Source organism: Macaca thibetana, chromosome 13 (genome assembly GCF_024542745.1).
Source record: "Macaca thibetana thibetana isolate TM-01 chromosome 13, ASM2454274v1, whole genome shotgun sequence".
Taxonomy (NCBI): Eukaryota; Metazoa; Chordata; class Mammalia; order Primates; family Cercopithecidae; genus Macaca; species Macaca thibetana.
The window spans coordinates 76,108,478-76,126,513 of NC_065590.1; the positions used below are offsets into that span (position 1 = coordinate 76,108,478).

At 45.2% G+C, this 18,036-nt stretch overlaps 1 protein-coding gene across 2 annotated transcripts in view; it reads left to right on the top strand.

The window, feature by feature from the left end:
• Nucleotides 1–18,036, top strand: part of GALNT14 (polypeptide N-acetylgalactosaminyltransferase 14) — a 228,342-nt gene that overhangs the window by 42,673 nt on the left and 167,633 nt on the right. The window lies entirely within an intron of this gene.

Sequence of the window (18,036 nt, forward strand, 5' to 3'; positions counted from 1 at the left end):
TGATTCCATGTTAGAATGACTCGACCCATTGTTGCTGGCTTTGAAGATGGAGATGAAGGAAAGAGGCCATGAGTCAAGGAATGTGGGTGACCTAGAAGCTGGAAAAGAGAAGGAAACAGAATCTCTCCTAAAAGCCTCTAGAAGGAATGCACCCTTGCTGACACCTTGATTTTAGCTCGGGGAGGCCCATGTTGGACTTCTAATCTAGGCAGGATAATAAATTTGTCTCGCTTTCAGCTACCAAGTTTGAGGTGATTTGCTATAGCAGTGATGGAAAACTAATACAGGTACCATTTCTCAGATTTTACACATGAGAAAACTAGGCACAAAAAGGTAGAGAGACTTTTCTTGTCATATGTCATAGCTACTTTGAGAACTTTTTCTAGGGAAAGTAATTGATTTGTTGAATACAGTATATTCAATAACCGTTCTATGGGAATAGCCTGGGAAAGATTATGACTTCAAATAGCTGGCCTTGGAAATAAAATTTCCTCTCTTTGTAGCCAGCCTGCAGTACCCTCATGGAGGGTCAAAAGCTTCAAAATTTCTTTTTCAGTGATCTAGTGTCCTGATGAGTAGGAAGTGACTTTTTATAGGACCAAGAACATCTTAGGGGCAAGTAAAAAGTAGAAAGTCAAGACAGGGATCGCTTTTATTAAATGGAGTTGGAGACTGGCATATGCCCCTTTGGGGGATGATTTCTTCCATGTCCAATTATTGACTGAGTGGGAAAAAAGTGGCTTAATACAGAACCCACGCTATGTCAGATACTTAGCTTGCAATCGCTCCTTTGTTAGGGCTGATGCACATTTGGTAGCACAACTGGAGCAAGGTTGAAGTTTGTAGACTGTGAGAGCTGGGTGGGATCCTGCTGGTCACCCCATGTTGTCTTTGTGTTAGTGACATTAAGATATCCAACAACAAATCTCTATCAAGACTAATTCACCTCTGTGTTGTCTTCTCTGGGTTGTTGCCACCTGGTTTACTTTTTCCACTCCCACTGTTGTTTCCATGACTTGACTCTGCTTCTGGTACCTCTTTAACTCAGCTCATCACTGGTACTCTTAGTGCTCCGCTAGAATATGTTCATTGACTCCACTCCAGACTTGACATTTTTGTGGTTATTCTTGGGTGTCAACTCCTAGCCTCTTCCTGATTTTGATCTTGATATTTCTATCTTGTGGCTGTGACCTGGCTCCTGGTCCAATCTGTTCATTGGATAGAGGAGTTACTGTGGCCAGGGAAGGGAGATGACTTGCCTGGATCCCAATATCATTGGGGCAGCAATGGGTCCAGAGCTCAGTTTCTCCTACTCTATTCCCTGCCCCTCATCTGGCATTCCCCTTACGGTGAGTGTCTGTGTGGGTCAGAAACAGCCTATGCCTTCCAATCTCAAGACCAGCCTCGTGTTCTTTGTGAAAATTACTTAATAGTGTATTTCCATTCTCCATGTGCAAAATGGGGAGAGTAGAGAAGAAAGTGAGCAACACTTGGCGAGTGGTGAAGTCCGGCATGTGGAATAAACTGGATCAAAGGAGGCCCAAGGCTATCCTATTGCTGAAGCAAAAAGAGTGATCAAGAGCCTCTGGCTACATATTGCCCATGTCTGTTTCCTGTGGTTCTCTGATCACACAAACAGTTATGGCCTCCAAATGGGGCTGGGTCTGTCATGCGTGTCCATGTGAAGAGACCACCAAACAGGCTTTGTGTGAGCAGTAAAGCTGTTTAATCACCTGGGTACAGGCAGGCTGAGTCCGAAAAGAGAGTCAGCAAAGGGTGGTGGGATTATCATTAGTTCTTATAGGTTTGGGATAGGCGGTGGAGTTAGGAGCAATGTTTTTCGGGCCGGGGGTGGATCTCACAAAGTACATTCTGAAGGGTGGGAAGAATTACAAAGAACCTTCTTAAGGGTGGGGGAGATTTCCAAAGTATATTGATCAGTTAGGGTGGGGCAGAAACAAATCACAATGGTGAAATGTCATCAGTTAAGGCTATTTTCACTTCTTTTGTGGATCTTCAGTTGCTTCAGGCCATCTGGATGTATACGTGCAGGTCATAGGGGATATGATGGCTTAGCTTGGGCTCAGAGGCCTGACAGGGTCAAAGCTTGGAGCTAGGGTAGATCTTATCCACTAAAATGAATATGAATCACCTGGATATAATGGCTTTCCAGTGAATCAGCATGATTGAGAAGGGCCTCTCGGGTCCTGCTTGGGGTACTTCAGTGCAGGACTTGGAAGAGTATGGCAGCTCTACTGTTCCATGCTCACAAATGTTTTTCTTAATGGGAGACTGCAAGTCTGCAAAAGCGCTTTCAGTCCATTTGCATTCAACACCTGCTGGATGCTACAGAAATAAAGTGATGTATACATGATAGATAATAATAAGAAATGTAACACTTGTCATTTGTTAACGGTGCTATTCATTATTCTTCACAACAGAGTGGCATGATAGATTCACGTTATCTTCCTAAAGAGGAGAGAAGCAAGTGCGATGTGTGCAAGTTGACATGCCATGCCTGTGGTCTGTTCTGTGGATGTGCAGTCCCAGGCTCCTCAGACCCTGCTTCTCAAGGGGGCATGGCCTCTCCTCTAGATAGCTAATAGAACCTTAGATTCCCAAGGCTGGAAGAGAATGAGGACACTGACCAGGTTGTCAAGATCTGAGGCTTGTTCCTCCATAATGACATTACTTCAAGCTCTTTGAGCTGTAAGAGAATCCATCTCAAGCTAGCTTCTGCAAAATGAGACTAATGTGTAGTAACCCAGAAGTGTGATCATGGAAATGAGACCTCATGAAGAGTTTGGAGCCAGGGAATAGAAGGCTGTTGGGAGCTCAGGACTAACTCTTTCTCCATCCCATCTCTCTCCTTCTCTCCATAAATCTGCTTCATGCTTCTTTCCTTGCAAGCCAGGTTTCCCTGCTCCTGAGCCTACATGGTGGGCAGAGATATTACACTTTCAGTCATACACAGAGCACCCTGACCTGCTCTCAAGTTCTTAGGTAAAAGACCCTAATTGGACCAACCTCAGACAGGAGCCACTTCTGGTTCAGTAAACTGTGTTAGAATCATATTGTACAAACATAGCATCCAGGAGCCTACCCTTGTGGATTTTCATGGTGTAGTTAAGGAGATCTTTGCAAAATGAGCAATCGATTAGGTTGGTGCAAAAGTAATTGCAATTTTTGGCATTAAAAGTAATGGCCCAAACCACAATTACTTTTGCACCGACCTAATAAAAGGTACCCATGTCACTGACCCAATGGTCATCTCGTCATTGATCACTACATTGTCTATTCACTACACTGTACATTTGTATTTTTATGACTACATGTAATGACCAGGAACTCATCCCCTGAAACAGCTCAGACAGCTGAGGATGCTTCTTTATATTGACTGAAATGGGTCTCCCATCCCAGGTCAACTTTTCGAAGCCATAGAGAAGGAGCCTTATCTCCTTTCATCATGACAGATCTTTGGATAATTGAAGACACCCTGGAATTATTGACCCATTCTTCCCGTGACACATGTCTAAGTCCCAGCATGTTCCTGGTTGTTCTTCAGAATATGATCTGTTTTGTCTATATCCTTCTGCTGGAGATTGAATGTTTGTATCTCCACAAAATTGTTATACTGAAGCTAACCCCAGCTGTGATGATTTAGGAGGTAGGGCCTCTGGTAGGTGATAAGTCATGAGGGTGGAACCCTCACGAATAGATTAGTGCTTTTATACAAGATATCTGTATTAGTCAGGGTTCTGTAAAGGGACAGAACTAATAGGATATATGTATATATGAAGGAGAGTTTATTAAGGAAAATTGGCTCACATGATCACAAGGTGAGGTCCCACAATAGGCTGTCTGCAAGCTGAGGAACAAGGAAGCCAGTCTGAGTCTCAAAACCTCAAAAGTAGGGAAGCCAATGGTGCAGCCTTCAGTCTGTGGCCAAAGGCCTGAGAGCTCCAGGCAAACCGCTGGTGTAAGTCCAAGAGTCCAAAAGCTGAAGAACTTAGAGTCTGATGTTTGAGGGCAGGAGGCATCCAGCATGGCAGAAAGACAAAGGGTGGAAGACTCAGGAAGTCAGCTCCTCCCACCTTCTTCTGCTTGGTTTATTCTAGCCGCACTGGCAGCTGATTGGTCAGTGCCCACCCACCTTGAGGGTGGGTCTGCCTCACCCAGTGCATTGACTCAAATGTTAATGTCACTGGCAACACCCTCACAGACACACCCAGGAACAATACTTTGGATCCTTCAATCTAATGAAGTTGACTGACACTAAGTATTAACCATCACAAGACCCCAGAGGGCTCTCTTATCCCTTCCACCCCATTAGGCAACAGCGAGAAGATGGCTGTCCATGAACCAGAGAGAGCAGACCCTCACCACACACTGAATCTGCTGGTGCTTTGATCTAGGACTTTTCAGGTTCCAGAACTGTGAGAATAAATTTGTTATTTGTAGGCACCTAGTTTATAGTATTTTATTATAGCAGCCTGGATGGACTAAAGTGGAATTCCCAGAATAATATCTTGACTCATTCTGGATCCTTTGACAGGAGTGGCCTTGGGGCAAGTACAGAGATGATCTCTGTCAGGAGTTGGCAAACTATTCTGTTAAAAAACTAATTAGTAAATATTTGTAGCTTTACAGGCCATGTGGTCTCTGTCACAACTACTCAGCTCTCCTGGTATGGCACAAAAGTATCCACAGACAATATGTAAACAAATGAGGATGGCTGTGTTCCAATAAAACTTTATTTATATATACTGTAAATTGAATTTCATATAATTTTTATGTATCACAAAATATTATCCTTTTGACTTTTTTTCCAACCATTTAAAAATGCAAAAGCCCTTCTAGCTCACATGTCCTGCAGAAATGGAGGGTGGGTGGGATTTGGGCCTCAGGCCATAGTTTGCTGATTTCTGGTCAACATGCTGTCGTTAAAGGTCCTGATTACCTCCCCCAGTCAAAGCAAACCCAGTTTCTTTCACTCATGCCTGAAATACCTTCACTGCTGAAGGAGAAAGGCATTGTCCTTCATAAAAGAGGAAAAGGACACATCAGAGGGTCTGTTTAAAAGTGAAAATATTTTTGAGGGAGATAATACAGCCTCTAAAACTTAAGTGTGAATTAGTACTCACTTTGTAAAACACTCGCCAGTTTGTAAAACGTGCATTACTTACTTCTCTTCTCACGGTAACAGTGAAGTAGATATTTTTGATGTTCTCTTCACAGATGAGAAAAAAGTCCCTTAAAGATGAAGGGACTGCCTTCCCTTCATCTTTAGGGATGTGGTGGCTCATGCCTGTTTTGGGAAGCTGAGGCGGGTAGATCACCTGAGGTCAGGAGTTCGAGACCAGCCTGGCCAACATGGTGAAATCCCGTCCCTACTAAAAATACAAAAATTAGCTGGGTGTGTGCCTGTAATCCCAGCTACTCAGGAGGCTGAGGCAGGAGAATGACTTGAACCCAGGAGGCAGAGGCTGCAGTGAGCTGAGACCACGCCATTGCACTCCAGCCTGGGCAACAAGAGTGAAACTCTGTCCAAAAAAAAAAAAAAAAAAAAGATGAAGTGACTGCCTTAGGCAGTGCAAGCAGAGCTGGAAGTTTCTCCAGGTGGGTCAGATGCGCTGCCTACCTATGCTGTTAGAATCTAACAAGCCATTCATTGGCCATCCACGTGTGCCTGGCTAGAGAAGAAAAATACAGGTGAATCAGATACAGCTCCAGTCCCAGGGAGCTCTGAGGGCAGTGGGGGAAGTACCTAGTGTTATTGTCAGAGCTTGGCTAGGTGAGAGTAGGGTGGTCTGGGGATCTCAGAAGAGGGGGCCCTAACCCAACCTGGTTGTGACCTGGGGGCCTTCTTCAGGGACACTCTGCTCCATCAGTGGAGGAGGGGTGGGTTGGCCTGATACTTTTGGTGTCTGGAAATGATGGGAACTTGGGAGGGTGGATCGGAGCCCTTGAGGGGATGGAGGAGTGGATACCCACCCTTGCCTTACAAGTTAGTCCATGGTGGCCCAGTTGCCAGGCAACAGAGTTCTCTGGATCAGCTCTGTTTCCTCTGCGTGTAACTTGGATGAGTGTTGAAGGTGGCACACAGAACCTTGTGAAACTGTCAGACTGAGACTCTAAGGTCCATTCAGCCAGTTTGACTGAGGCTGGGGAGGCCTTTGAGAACAAGCTCCCTCTGCTATCTTTCAGGTGTAAACAAAGTCTGCATGGTAGCTTTGGAGTGAGCACACCAGCTGCTTGGTATTTCTGGGATCCCTTGCATGAAATACGGGCTCCTTAGCATCACCTGTCAGATCTGGTGCTTTTTGTTTCATTAAAAATAAAACAGAAAACCCTCTAACCAATGGCATTAAAGAACCTCTAGAAAATAACCCTCTGCTTTCTCAAGAAAGATGTCAGTATGTCCACGGCAGGATTGATGAAAGAATTCTTGAAGCAGTGAAGAAAACGGGCCAAGCTTAAGGGAGTTGGCATAAGAAGTGAGAAAAAAATAAATCCAAACCCGAAAACGTGTCTGTCTCCAGAAACAATAATTCTGCTGGCTAACCCCTTAACAGCTGGTCTTGCCTGATTTTCTTTGGCCCAAGTCAGCTAGTCTATAAGAGGAAACAGTGACAATCACATACTTTTTCTTCTTGAGCCAGTTAACAAGTAATTATTAAGCCTCCTCAGCATGGCCATCACTATGTCATTGGTATTGTGGGGGACTCAAAAGAAGCAAACAACATGATCCAAATGTTTCATCAAGCTCAAGTTCAGCAGAAGGGAAAGGATGTCTAAGTCCTGCTTCAAACAGTGAGATGAGCTAATCAGATGTCCCACTCAAGTTGAGATTGCAAATGCTATAGGAAGGAGAAGGGTCACAGTAGGCTAGGATTTCAAGGAGAAGGAGGGGTTTACTGTTTAGATCTGCAGAGAAAATTAGAAAGGCATTTAAGGAAAGTCAAACAGCAGACAACAAGACACCTCCTCCCCAGGCTAAAGACATTCTCCATTGATGGTCATGCTTCATCATTCACTGAGAAATTAGTCATCCAATCTAAGCTGCTCATCTTTCTTTACCAAACCTTTAAACCTTCTTGTATCTGCATCTGCTATTTCCCCTCTTGTTACAATGGAGGATGCAGCCCTCCTCTTATCTAAAGCCAGTCCCTCCCCTCATCCTCAGGATCTTATCCCCTCTTGTTCTTCTCATAGGCATTGCCCTGCCAAAACTATCTCATCCCTTTCAGGGAGCAAAATCCTCTTTCATCTCAGTACATCATTCCCATTAATATACACACATACTCTAGCATCACCCATCCTAAACATAACCCCATCTAACTGCATATTTTCCCTTGTATTAGTCAGCTTTATCCACAATAATGCTACACAACCAGTAACCACAGCATCTTAGTGACATACAACTAGCATGTGTTTTTGCTTACAGGTGTGTGGGTTGGCTAGAGTTCCACAGATCTAAGCTGGGCTGCAAGTTGTGGGTTGTGTCCCAAGCCTGTGCCACACATCGCTCCTTCTCCTTCATCCAGAGGCTACCCAAGACATGTTCTCACAAAGAAAGGAAGGACCACAAGACGCCAAGCCCCATCAGGCAAGCACACTTCAAAGTCCTGCTCAGGGCATATCTGCATATCCCATTGGCTAAGCTTAACATCAGTGAGATGAGACATACACTCCTCCCATGGAGATTGAGGGAGACGGAGTATTTGCTGAATAATAATCTAACCTGTTCTTCCATCTTGTGTCCCTTTTTTTCTGTTTCTCTTGATAGCCAGACTTCTAGAAGCAGTTGCCAACACATCATGTCCCCATCATGTTCCTTACCCTTCAATATCTCTTCATCCCACTTCAGTGGCCTCTGCCGCAGTCGCTACACCCGTGCCCCTCTTTTTTCTCTGAGTTTGTTTGGGCTGCTATAACAGAATACCATAGACTGGGTGGATTATCAACAACAGAAATGTATTTCTCACAGTTCTAGAGGCTGGGAAGTCCTAGATCAAAGCTCCAGTGGATTCTGTATCTGGTCAAAGGTCCACTCTCTGGTTCATAGACCGCTATCATTGTGCTATGTCCTCACATTGCAGAAAAGGGGCGAGGGTGCTCTCTGGAGTCTCTTTTATACAGGCACTAATCAATCCATAAGGTGTCGACCATCAGGACCTTATCACCTCCCAGAACTGTGCCTTCAAATGCCGTCACATTGGGGTTTAGGTTTCAAAATACGGATTTGGAGGGGACACAAACATTCAGTCTATAGCATCATCTGTATTGCCAAATCCAATGGATGTGTTTTCATCCGAATCTTACCTTCTCTGTCTCTCAATAGCATTCCACACAGTTGGCTGCTCCCTCCTTCTTGAATTATTTTCTCTTGGATTTTATTACTTCACCAGGTCTTGGTTTTTCTCTTTCTTCTCTGGCTTCTCCCAGTCTCTTTCCTTCTCTCCCCAGCTCAGTGGTGGTGTTTCTAACGACTTGGTCTAGAAGTCTTCCTCTCCTCTCCTCTCCCCTCCCCTCTGCTCCCCTCCCCTCCCCTCCCCTCCCTTCCCCTCCTCTCCTCTCCTCTCCTCTCCTCTACTCTCTTCTCCTCTCCTCTCCTCTCCCCTTTACTCCCCTCCCTTCCCCTCTCCTCTTTTGTCTCCTCCTGTCCCCTGCCCTCCTCTCAGTAGATCCCCTTACTTTTCAGAATTTGGAATATCTTCTCTCTGTTGACTCCTAAATGTGTATTTCTAGCACAGTTATCTCTGAATTTTAACCTCCTCTTATATTCAGTTGTGTCAACATTCCCACTTGGAGGTCATGTATACTTCTAAACTTAATACTTCCAGACAGAATTGCTATTTTTCCTTCTATAATTTGCTCCCTATGTCTTCATCTGCACCCGTAAATGTCCTTCAACAGCCCACAGTGGCACCCTTCTGAGAGCATTTGTGAAGTTGTGTCTTCTGCCTGGAATGCTTTTTGCCTTCTTCTCCCCACCCGTCCCTTTCTTATGGCTGATGCCTTTTCATCTTCTGGGTCATATGGTCAAATGTTACTAACCAGAGAAGCCTTCTACCATTCTGTCTAAAAGGCCACATTCCCCCATGGTGCCTCATTTTTTAGATTGGTCTTGGGTTTTTACCAGTTACCATAATTAAGTGGTTACTTTAAAATTTGTTCTCTTGGATTTTATCTGTCTCCCTAATTAGAATGTATCCATCCTAGCAGGTGCTTTGTAAGTCTTTGTTGAATTTATGACCTTGAAAGTCTTTGTTGAATTTATGACCCCTTGGAGGTTGTCTAGTCTGCTGTTTGCCAATCTGCAGGCTATGAACCCATGGGGGAGTGGTGGAATTATTACCCTGGGTCCAAGAGTCCATAGTGCACCAATCATTCCTTAGGTACAGGAGGACTAAATAATAAATCTCACTCATATGTGTACTACTTTTCAAATGATGGGGTTGTAATAAATAAAATATAGATTTATTTGAAGATATTACTAAGTTCACAGGTCCTCTTTATCTTCATGCATTTTCTTAGTTAATGTATGTAAAAGTATACCCTTTCATGGGGTTTTTTCACACTGAAAGGTTGAAAAACTGCTAACATCATTCATATGACTTCTATCTTTACGGTTGTGAAAACCGAGATCCAGGGATGAAGTTACTTGCTCAAGGTCACATTCTTCTGCAGTAGAAATGCCTGGAGCGGGAGGGAAAGGAAAAGGTCAGGGGCCCAGGGAGCTATAAGCTATACAGCCTGGTGATGAGGAGCATGGCTGAGACCAGGCACTGCAGGGACCTGCTCAGCAGGACGGTCCCAAGGCTGGGTGCCTGTGCTGACTTGTGTAATTAAAGGTAGTGACTTCTTAGAGGGTAACTGCGAGTTGAGTGCTAGCAGCTCTATGTGCCTGAAAACCAAGGTTTAGTCCAGAGTAGTGTGTGGTCCAAGTCCAGAGATCCTAGGAGGTAGTGAAGACCTAATGGCTGGGGTGGGGAAATGATATGGCTTGACTTTGTCCCCACCCAAATCTCACCTTGAATTGTAGCTCCCATAATCCCCACATGTCATAGGAGGGACCTGGTGGGAGGTGATTGAATCACGGGGTTGGGTTTTCCGGTGCTGTTCTTGTGATAGTGAATAAGTCTCATGAGATCTGATGGTATGATAAGGGGCAGTTCCCCTGCACACACTCTCTCGCCTGCCATCATATAAGTCCTGTCCTTGCTCCTCCTTGCCTTCTGCCATGATTGTGAGGCCTCCCCAGCCATGTGGAACTGTGAGTCCAGCAAACCCTTTTCTTTATAAATTACCCAGTGTCAGGTATTTCTTCATAGCAGTATGAAAATGGACTCATACAGGAGGTGATGGTGGCAGAGCACGTGTCACATGTGGAAAATAACTGGGCATCAGTTCAAGACAGCACAGAGGAGCTGAGGGGTCCCTGCAGTGCACCAAAAGGAAATGAAGAGACTTCTCATGAGCCCACGAGGTTGGAGGGAGATACCAGAGGAGACAGAGGTGGTGGAAGTCAGGGATGATAGAGGGGACTGGGTGATAGAGGTGGTGGAAGTCAGGGGACTAAGTTTTCCCAGGTGCTGTGGCATGGAACACATCAGTGCCCAGGCCAGGGTGCAGCAGAAGCTGACTTCCCTGCCTACCCCATGTGCCTTCTGCCCTGTGGCCCTGTGCCTTCCTGTGATTAACCTTTCCTTGTTGTCATTGACTTGGAGTTGAACTCTTCTGCAGCCATTCTTGGGAGCATCTTTTTGAGGCCCTGAAGGTCATGCTTTAGTACCAGCTCCTCCCTCTCTCTGGAGGCCCTTCTCATTATCCTGATAGCTCTGGGGTGCCCTGATGTCCCTGGTAGTAAATGTGCCAAGGAGATCCAAGCCTGCCTTTCTGAATGCCTGGCAGATGAGGGAGTGGGGCATGGAGATTTCGGGTCAGATTTCTAGTTAGACAAATTAGTCTGGCATGGTTAAATGCCACTAATGGGAGAGTCAGATAGCTTTCATTTGGCTTTACCTGGCAGCTTAGCAAATGTGCTTGAATGATGTTCCCCTGCATGGAGTACTACACTGTATCCCATGCAGTACAAAGCATGCCACACCCGTTCCTTTTTTTTTTTTTTTTTTTTTAAGATGGAGTCTCACTCTGTCACCCTGGCTGGAGTACAATGGTGCGATCTCGGCACTCACTGCAGCCTCTGCCTCCCAGGTTCAAGCAATTCTCCTGCCTTAGCCTCCTGAGTAGCTGGGATTACAGGTGCATGCCACCACGCCTGGCTAATTTTTGTATTTTTAGTAGAGATGGGGTTTCACCATGTTGGCCAGGCTGGTCTTGAACTCCTGACCTCAGGCAATCCACCTGCCTCAGCCTCCCAAAGTGCTGGGATTACAGGCATGAAGCCACTGCACTCGGCCACACACATTACCTTTAATTCTCACACCAGCTATGGGTGAGCCAGGTTAGATGAAGAGACTGAGGTTCAGGGAGGTTAAATGACTTGCATTAGGCTGCTCAGCTACCAAGGAGCAGAGAAACCCATTATTCGTCTTGTTTGAGATGTTTGCACCCATGCTTCCCGTTAGCAGTGTTTCCAAGAATATAGCCCCACTCCATGGCCCAGGCAAGCTGAGTATCAGCTCAGGGCACTGAAGTGCTTTATAAACATCTGGAGCTAGACACATGAACTGCAGTGCTTTACATGCCATGCTGGCTGCCTGGTCCAAAAAAGGCTTTCCTCTGGCCTTGAGATCCTTTGTTTCCTGAATCAGCCATCATCACTTCAGTACATGTTCCTAGTCCCTGTCCTGCCCCATGTCTTCAAGATTCCAGCATCACCTCTTCGAGCTTCAGCCAACACACTGAACCATGTATATGTAGTATGTTGTCTTGACTGGCTTACCTCTCTTAGCCTCAGTTTCCACCTCTTTGAGACCGTTTCCTTATCAATAAAATGGGGGATAATAATGCATTGTGTTGAAGATAAAAGGATAAAATTGAAGAAAGTATCCTACACAGTGGGCAGTCCTGATGCTTGTTCAGTATGTGTTAGCTGAGCTGCATTTGTGGAGTGGCTGAGCTGAGATAAACATCCAGATTCTGACTTTGAATCCAGTGCTCTTTCTCCCCTACTGGGCTATATACAAGCAACCTCTAGATATCATGTTCCTAAATCCACCCCCAAATCCCTGAGGAAACTGCGGGATCCCCGGCAGCTCACCAACAACCCAGCCTTTCACCAGCACTTCTCCGGCTTCTCCTTGCTTTTGCTGTTTTAAGACTCAGCAGCAGCAGCCTGAGTGGGAGCAGGTGCAAGGTTGTGTAACTGCCCTGTCCTCAGATCACACATAGGGAAGGACTTGGACCTCGGGTTGCCTAGCACAGCGCAGCAGTGCCTGCCCACTGAACCATGGCTTCGTCACAGTGATTCCTAGCTGGGCACCTACACCTTTCCACAAAGAGACGTCCAAGGAGGCCGCAGATCTGATCCCAACCCCACTGCTCAGCTTTCTCGGATACTGTGCATATAGATTGAGTGCTTGCCTTGTGCCACACTCATGCAGTGGGGTACAGGCTGGAGGTTAAAACTGGGTGAAGGATGGGACCTTTGAGATCAGCTGAAACTCAGTGAACTCAGACATGGCCAGATCCTGCTTCCTCACCCTCCTCCTCCTCCCTCCTTGTTCTGTTTTCTTATTAACTGGAACTAATGGGAGAAAATGATTAGACCAGACGGCTCGTTAATGATTATCGATTCACTACATTCCTTTCACCAGGTGCCTTGAAGGGAAAAGCCAGACCATTATCCTCATACAACAAACTCAGTTATACCTCCAAGAAGGTGTGGTGCTTGGCTCCCTGCTTCCACCCTTCTCTGATCCCCACAGCTAAAGGCACTTAAGGCCATCTGCAGGTTCTGACCCAACCCATGCCCTGTCGATCAGGCTGGGTGCATGGCAGGGACAGAATTGTCAAGCATTCCAGTTTGCCTGGCTCTTTCTAGTGATAGCACTGGATGCCCTATATCCTGGGAAGCCCTCCAATCCTGGGCAAACTGGACCACTGGATACCCTAGCAGACTATATTATTATTATTATTATTAATAGTAGTAGATTTCTTTTTTTTTTCTTTTTCTTTTTCTTTTTTCTGAGATGGAGTCATGCTCTGTCACCAGGCTGGAGTGCAGTGGCGTGATCTCGGCTCACTGCAACCTCTGCCTCCCAGGTTCAAGTGATTCTCCTGCCTCAGTCTCCCAAGTAGCTGGAACTACAGGCATGTGCCACCACGCCCAGCTAATTTTTGTCTTTTTGGTAGAGACAAGGTTTCACCGTGTTGGCCAGGATGGTCTCAGTGGATCTTGACCTCATGATCCACCCGCCTTGGCCTCCCAAGGTGCTGGGATTATAGGTGTGAGCCACCGTGCCCAGTCGATTGCTTTTTTATTATTATTTCTTCCTTTTTATCATCATCATTATCATCATTAACTAACATTGAACACTTTCCATATGCCAAGACTTATGCCACACACTTACAATTTTTTATGAGGTAGATAATACCCTCAGGCAGCAGAGGCAGAGGTTACAGTTAGTTCACCCATCAACCCTTGCATGATTGCCCTGAGTACCTAATTCATGTTTTCGGTTTCGGGTCAGCCTCCTAGTCCTTTGGTTCTAGAAGCTGGCTTTCTCCGAGCATCTGCCTTGTCCTGATCTCTGGCTTTCAGCTCCATCTGTGACTGAGACCTGCTGACTATTATAGCCTCGGTGATTGAGGCCAGCCTTGTTCCTCACCTCCCGCATCTCAGAGTTCTGCAAGAGACAAGAGTTGCCCTTGAACTGTTTGTAGAGACTTGGCCTTTCTGTCTGCTTTCTGGATCCTGAGGCTGCCTTGGCCCCTGCCTGAGGCCAAGTGCCCTGCTTTTTGTGTGTTTTCTGTAGGTCAGGAAGCATTCTTCTTCCCTGTTGCTGGGACTGTCTGCAGTCCACTGACTGTCCCAGGACTCTGCCTGATTTCAGGTCCTGGCATCCTGGAGACTGTTGGTCAGTCCCTTATTACGTGTAGTTGGTGCGTGGTTGACCTTACTGGGATTATTTGCAACTAGGTAAGTTTGTAGGAGCCTCTGCTCCCTGCCCTGTTGATGTGACATAGACAGTACCACTCTTTTTATATCAGTCTGAGTATCCTATAACTAGGAAGATAAATAGGCTGCTGAAAATAACATCTTGCACTCCAAAGGCACGTATAAATGACTTTTGGATAGGGTGGGCTCGATTAAAATCAAATTGATTCAAATCATGATTTGAATCACTAGTCAGGAAGAGTCGATTAAATCAATATTTTTCCTTCAAAACTGCATTCATTTTTGATATAATTTTAAGGCACAGTCTTCACAACTCTGACAGAGATAGATGTGGTTTTCATTTTTAGAAGTTACATACCATGCATTTTTAAGCTATGATTTATTTTGACATTTCATTGAATCAATTTTGCAGCCACGTCTGAGTCTTGAGTGATGACTTGGTTATTTTATTTACCAAAGCTAATCAAACAAATGTGTATAATTTTCCCAACAAAATAAGCATGTGCACTTTGGAATGTTTAACTATTTTTTGCTATAAGTGTAAAAATGTGTTTTTTGCTGAGATAAATTGGACTGTTTGAGGCAGGTCCAACCCAAAACACTTGTAATATTATATTTTGGAGTTAACTCAGTCTTTACCCTTTCCTTCCTGTTTATTTTTATGTTAGAAAAGAAAGGTAAGCTTTTCAACTTTTGTAGTTCCCAAATGATTTTCAAGTTTAGACTGAATCAGTCTCCTTTGGAAAACATTCTTGTTATGTGTAGAGAAGAAATAGCTGTAATGACAAATTTGATATTTGTCTTCATTATTGCCACGAATCCATATACTTGACTTCTGCTGGCTATTGGAGTGACCTTCACAAGGCCTTATCAATATCATTCATGATTAACTGAGCTTTACCATATCTGAAAAGATTCTCTTCACTAGGATCCACTGGGTTTTATTTTCGGAAAGTATTCTCACAGCAACAACGCGTTTGGAATGAGATATCGTCTTAGATAGGGCTGTGTTAGGGAGGGGCATGCTTCTCTTCCATCGTATTAGCCTCAGAATATTTGGGAGGAACCCCTTACATCTTGAGGCCAAATAACAATCTTGAGTTTATGGTTTTATCTCCATCCTTTCTGAGCATGTTTCTGGCTTAGCCCCATGTCATCATTTCTTAGAACGTGGCCACATATATTCTGTATCTGCCAGAAAATTAAGTATCTGCATCTTTCAAGCTGAAACAGGTGTCTTCCAATTTTGTTTTCCTAGGATCTAGAACATAAATACATTTCCCCCATTCACATAGTTCTAATTGGATAGAATCATAACATTAGGGTTTAATAGAACCCAGTGATTTCCTAGTTCTATCCTCAAACTAACACTTTCATGTAAAAATGAAGTGACTTGCACAGGTCACAAAGCCTGGGATGAGAAACCATGTCATCTGAGACTCCCAGGACAGGGGGTTTTCTTTAATAAGTCATTCCTGAATTTAGACAATTTCTTCTCTTCATCTTCCTCTCTGCAAAGCAGTGATTTGTTTTTTAAAGAAAACAGTTCTCTATATACAAACATCTAACTATTACTCATTTACAGCTGACCTTTGCTGGACTTGTATAGGGCTGCACTTAAGAGTCTGAGAATGGAATGGACACCACTTAGTTCTAGCAGGGATGTTAGATTTAGCAAATAAAAATAGAGTACACCCAGTTGAATTGAAATTTCAACCAAACAACAAATAAGTTTAGTATGACTTGTAGTATTTGGGACACACTAAAAAATTATTCATCGTATATCTAAAATAGAAACTTAACCAATGTCCTATAGTTTATCTGATAACCTTATTCTCCCCATTATTCAGCATAATGTGTTTGGTTTGGTTTTTCATCCTTACCTAAGGTGCTGAGTATCATAGTCCAATTTTCAGGTGGCCAGACCCACTTGAGTTAATGTTTTCACTGCATATTCTGCTTTTCTTTGACCTGTTTCATTTAAACTCTTTTTGGTCAGCTCTGATTTTGCTCCATGCACTGTTTTCATTGATGTGTTTCACTGCATCCCTTTGAGTGGGCATCCTGATGCCTGCAGGGCTCATGCCTGCCTAAACCAACCTATTTGGGCACCAGGTTGCAGGGAACTGGCCAAATGCAGGACTGCTGGAAGCCAGAGCAGTTCCCTGAATGTCCAGCTCTTGCCTTCCCTGGGAGCAGCAGGAGGGCCCAGTGCCTGGGAAGTGACCACCAGAGGGAGTAGCTGCAGTAGGGGCTGAGCTACATGAGCCTCCTCTCTGCCCAGAATGGGGGACCAGTGTTGTGTTGCGGGACTGTACCTCAGTAAGGAAGCCCGTGGGGTGCTCTTATCTGATACCGCCACTTTGTTAGTGTTGTGCCAGACCCCTTTTAACCTCAACGGGGGTGACACCATGTCCAAGAGGCTGAAGAAGAGACCTAGAGCCAACACATAAGACGTACGGTTTTATTAACAGGGGGGTAACTTACAGGGAGGTCTGGTGGCAGCAGGCTGGGCAGGAGAATCACAACCACTTACCAAAAGCATGCTGTTCATCTACCGTTTTGACTTAGCACCCTTCCCTTAACAACCTCCACCTGGCAGCCTTCATTTAACCCCAAACACAGGGCCTTGGTCATGTGTACGGCCCGAGTTCCTCAAGACAGTCCGAGGGCTCAGCTCTTCCTTTTAGGTAAGGAATGACTCTCCGGGTTGGTCACCCCCAGATTTCTTAGCTCAGAACTGTGAACACACATTCAGGTGTATCTTCCAAACAGGGTCATTCTCAGGGTATGTCCTGATGCTGTCAGGTGCGTCTGCCATATAACCAGTGAATGGAAGCCTCACCCAGAAGCCATCATCCCTAGAAGTGTGGCTTCCTAATTGGGAGAGAATCCTTCCTGTCCATCCAACTTCCACACTGATGTGGAGCCTGGGCAATGGCACTGCGTTCAAATAAGCTGGTGGCCCAAAGGTGTGGTCACCTGTGCCAAATATTGTAATGTGCATTTTCGTGTATTTATGTTTTCTAGAATTGAAAATACTTTGCAGCTGACCCCTGAGCCTACCCATTTCATTCTGAATGCAATTTCAGCACCCCAGTGTAGCTCCCCTGCTCTCCCTTCCCAGGCATGGAACAGCCATGGCCCAAGATGAGGCATGTCCAGTGAGTCAGAACTGAATTTGTAGTCCTTTGCTTTCCTGGTCCCCAAACCCTGCTTTGCTCTGCTCTCCTGTGCCGGGGTTCTCCCAGGCCTGTATCTCGCCCCTTGCCTTCATCTTGTGTGCCTGTGCTGTTCTCGGATGCTGCCTGCTTGCCTGCTTGCCTACTTGCCTGCTTGCCTGCTTGCCTGCTTTTCAGCCTGTAGTCTCACCATGCAATCCAGCTTCTGAATGTTTGCCTTGCACTGTCCTGAGCATGCGGTGTGGCCCCAGGGCCTGAGAGCCCCCTGGTTCTGGTACTTCTGTAGGGCTAGCCTCAAGACAGCTCACATCAGCCAGGCATAGCGCAGGGTGAATGGGATTGATTTGATCTGGCTCCAGGGAGTGGGAAGAGAAACCTTTAGAAGGCCAAATCTACCTAGGATTGCTTTGATGAAAAATTCAGGCTTAGATCCTTTATTCTATAAGCCACTTAGTTGGCTTTAACTCTGAGGACAATTTTCTGGTAGCCTTTAAAACAATAATAGGGTTTTCTTATCAATCTGTGTTCCTTTGATAAGGGGGAGGCCCATTAAGACGGGGTCGGGGGCCTGACCAGGTGAACTTATGATCGTCTAATGTTATCCAACATCATTAACATTTTCACAGCCTTGCTAGAACTTGAAAGTTGGCCAGGAGGATCATTACCATTCAAGTTTTCTCCTCCTAATGAGCCTGAACTTTCCCTGCTGTAGCTTACGCCTGATACTTTTCAGCTGTTGTCCCTATTGACTAATGAACATAATCG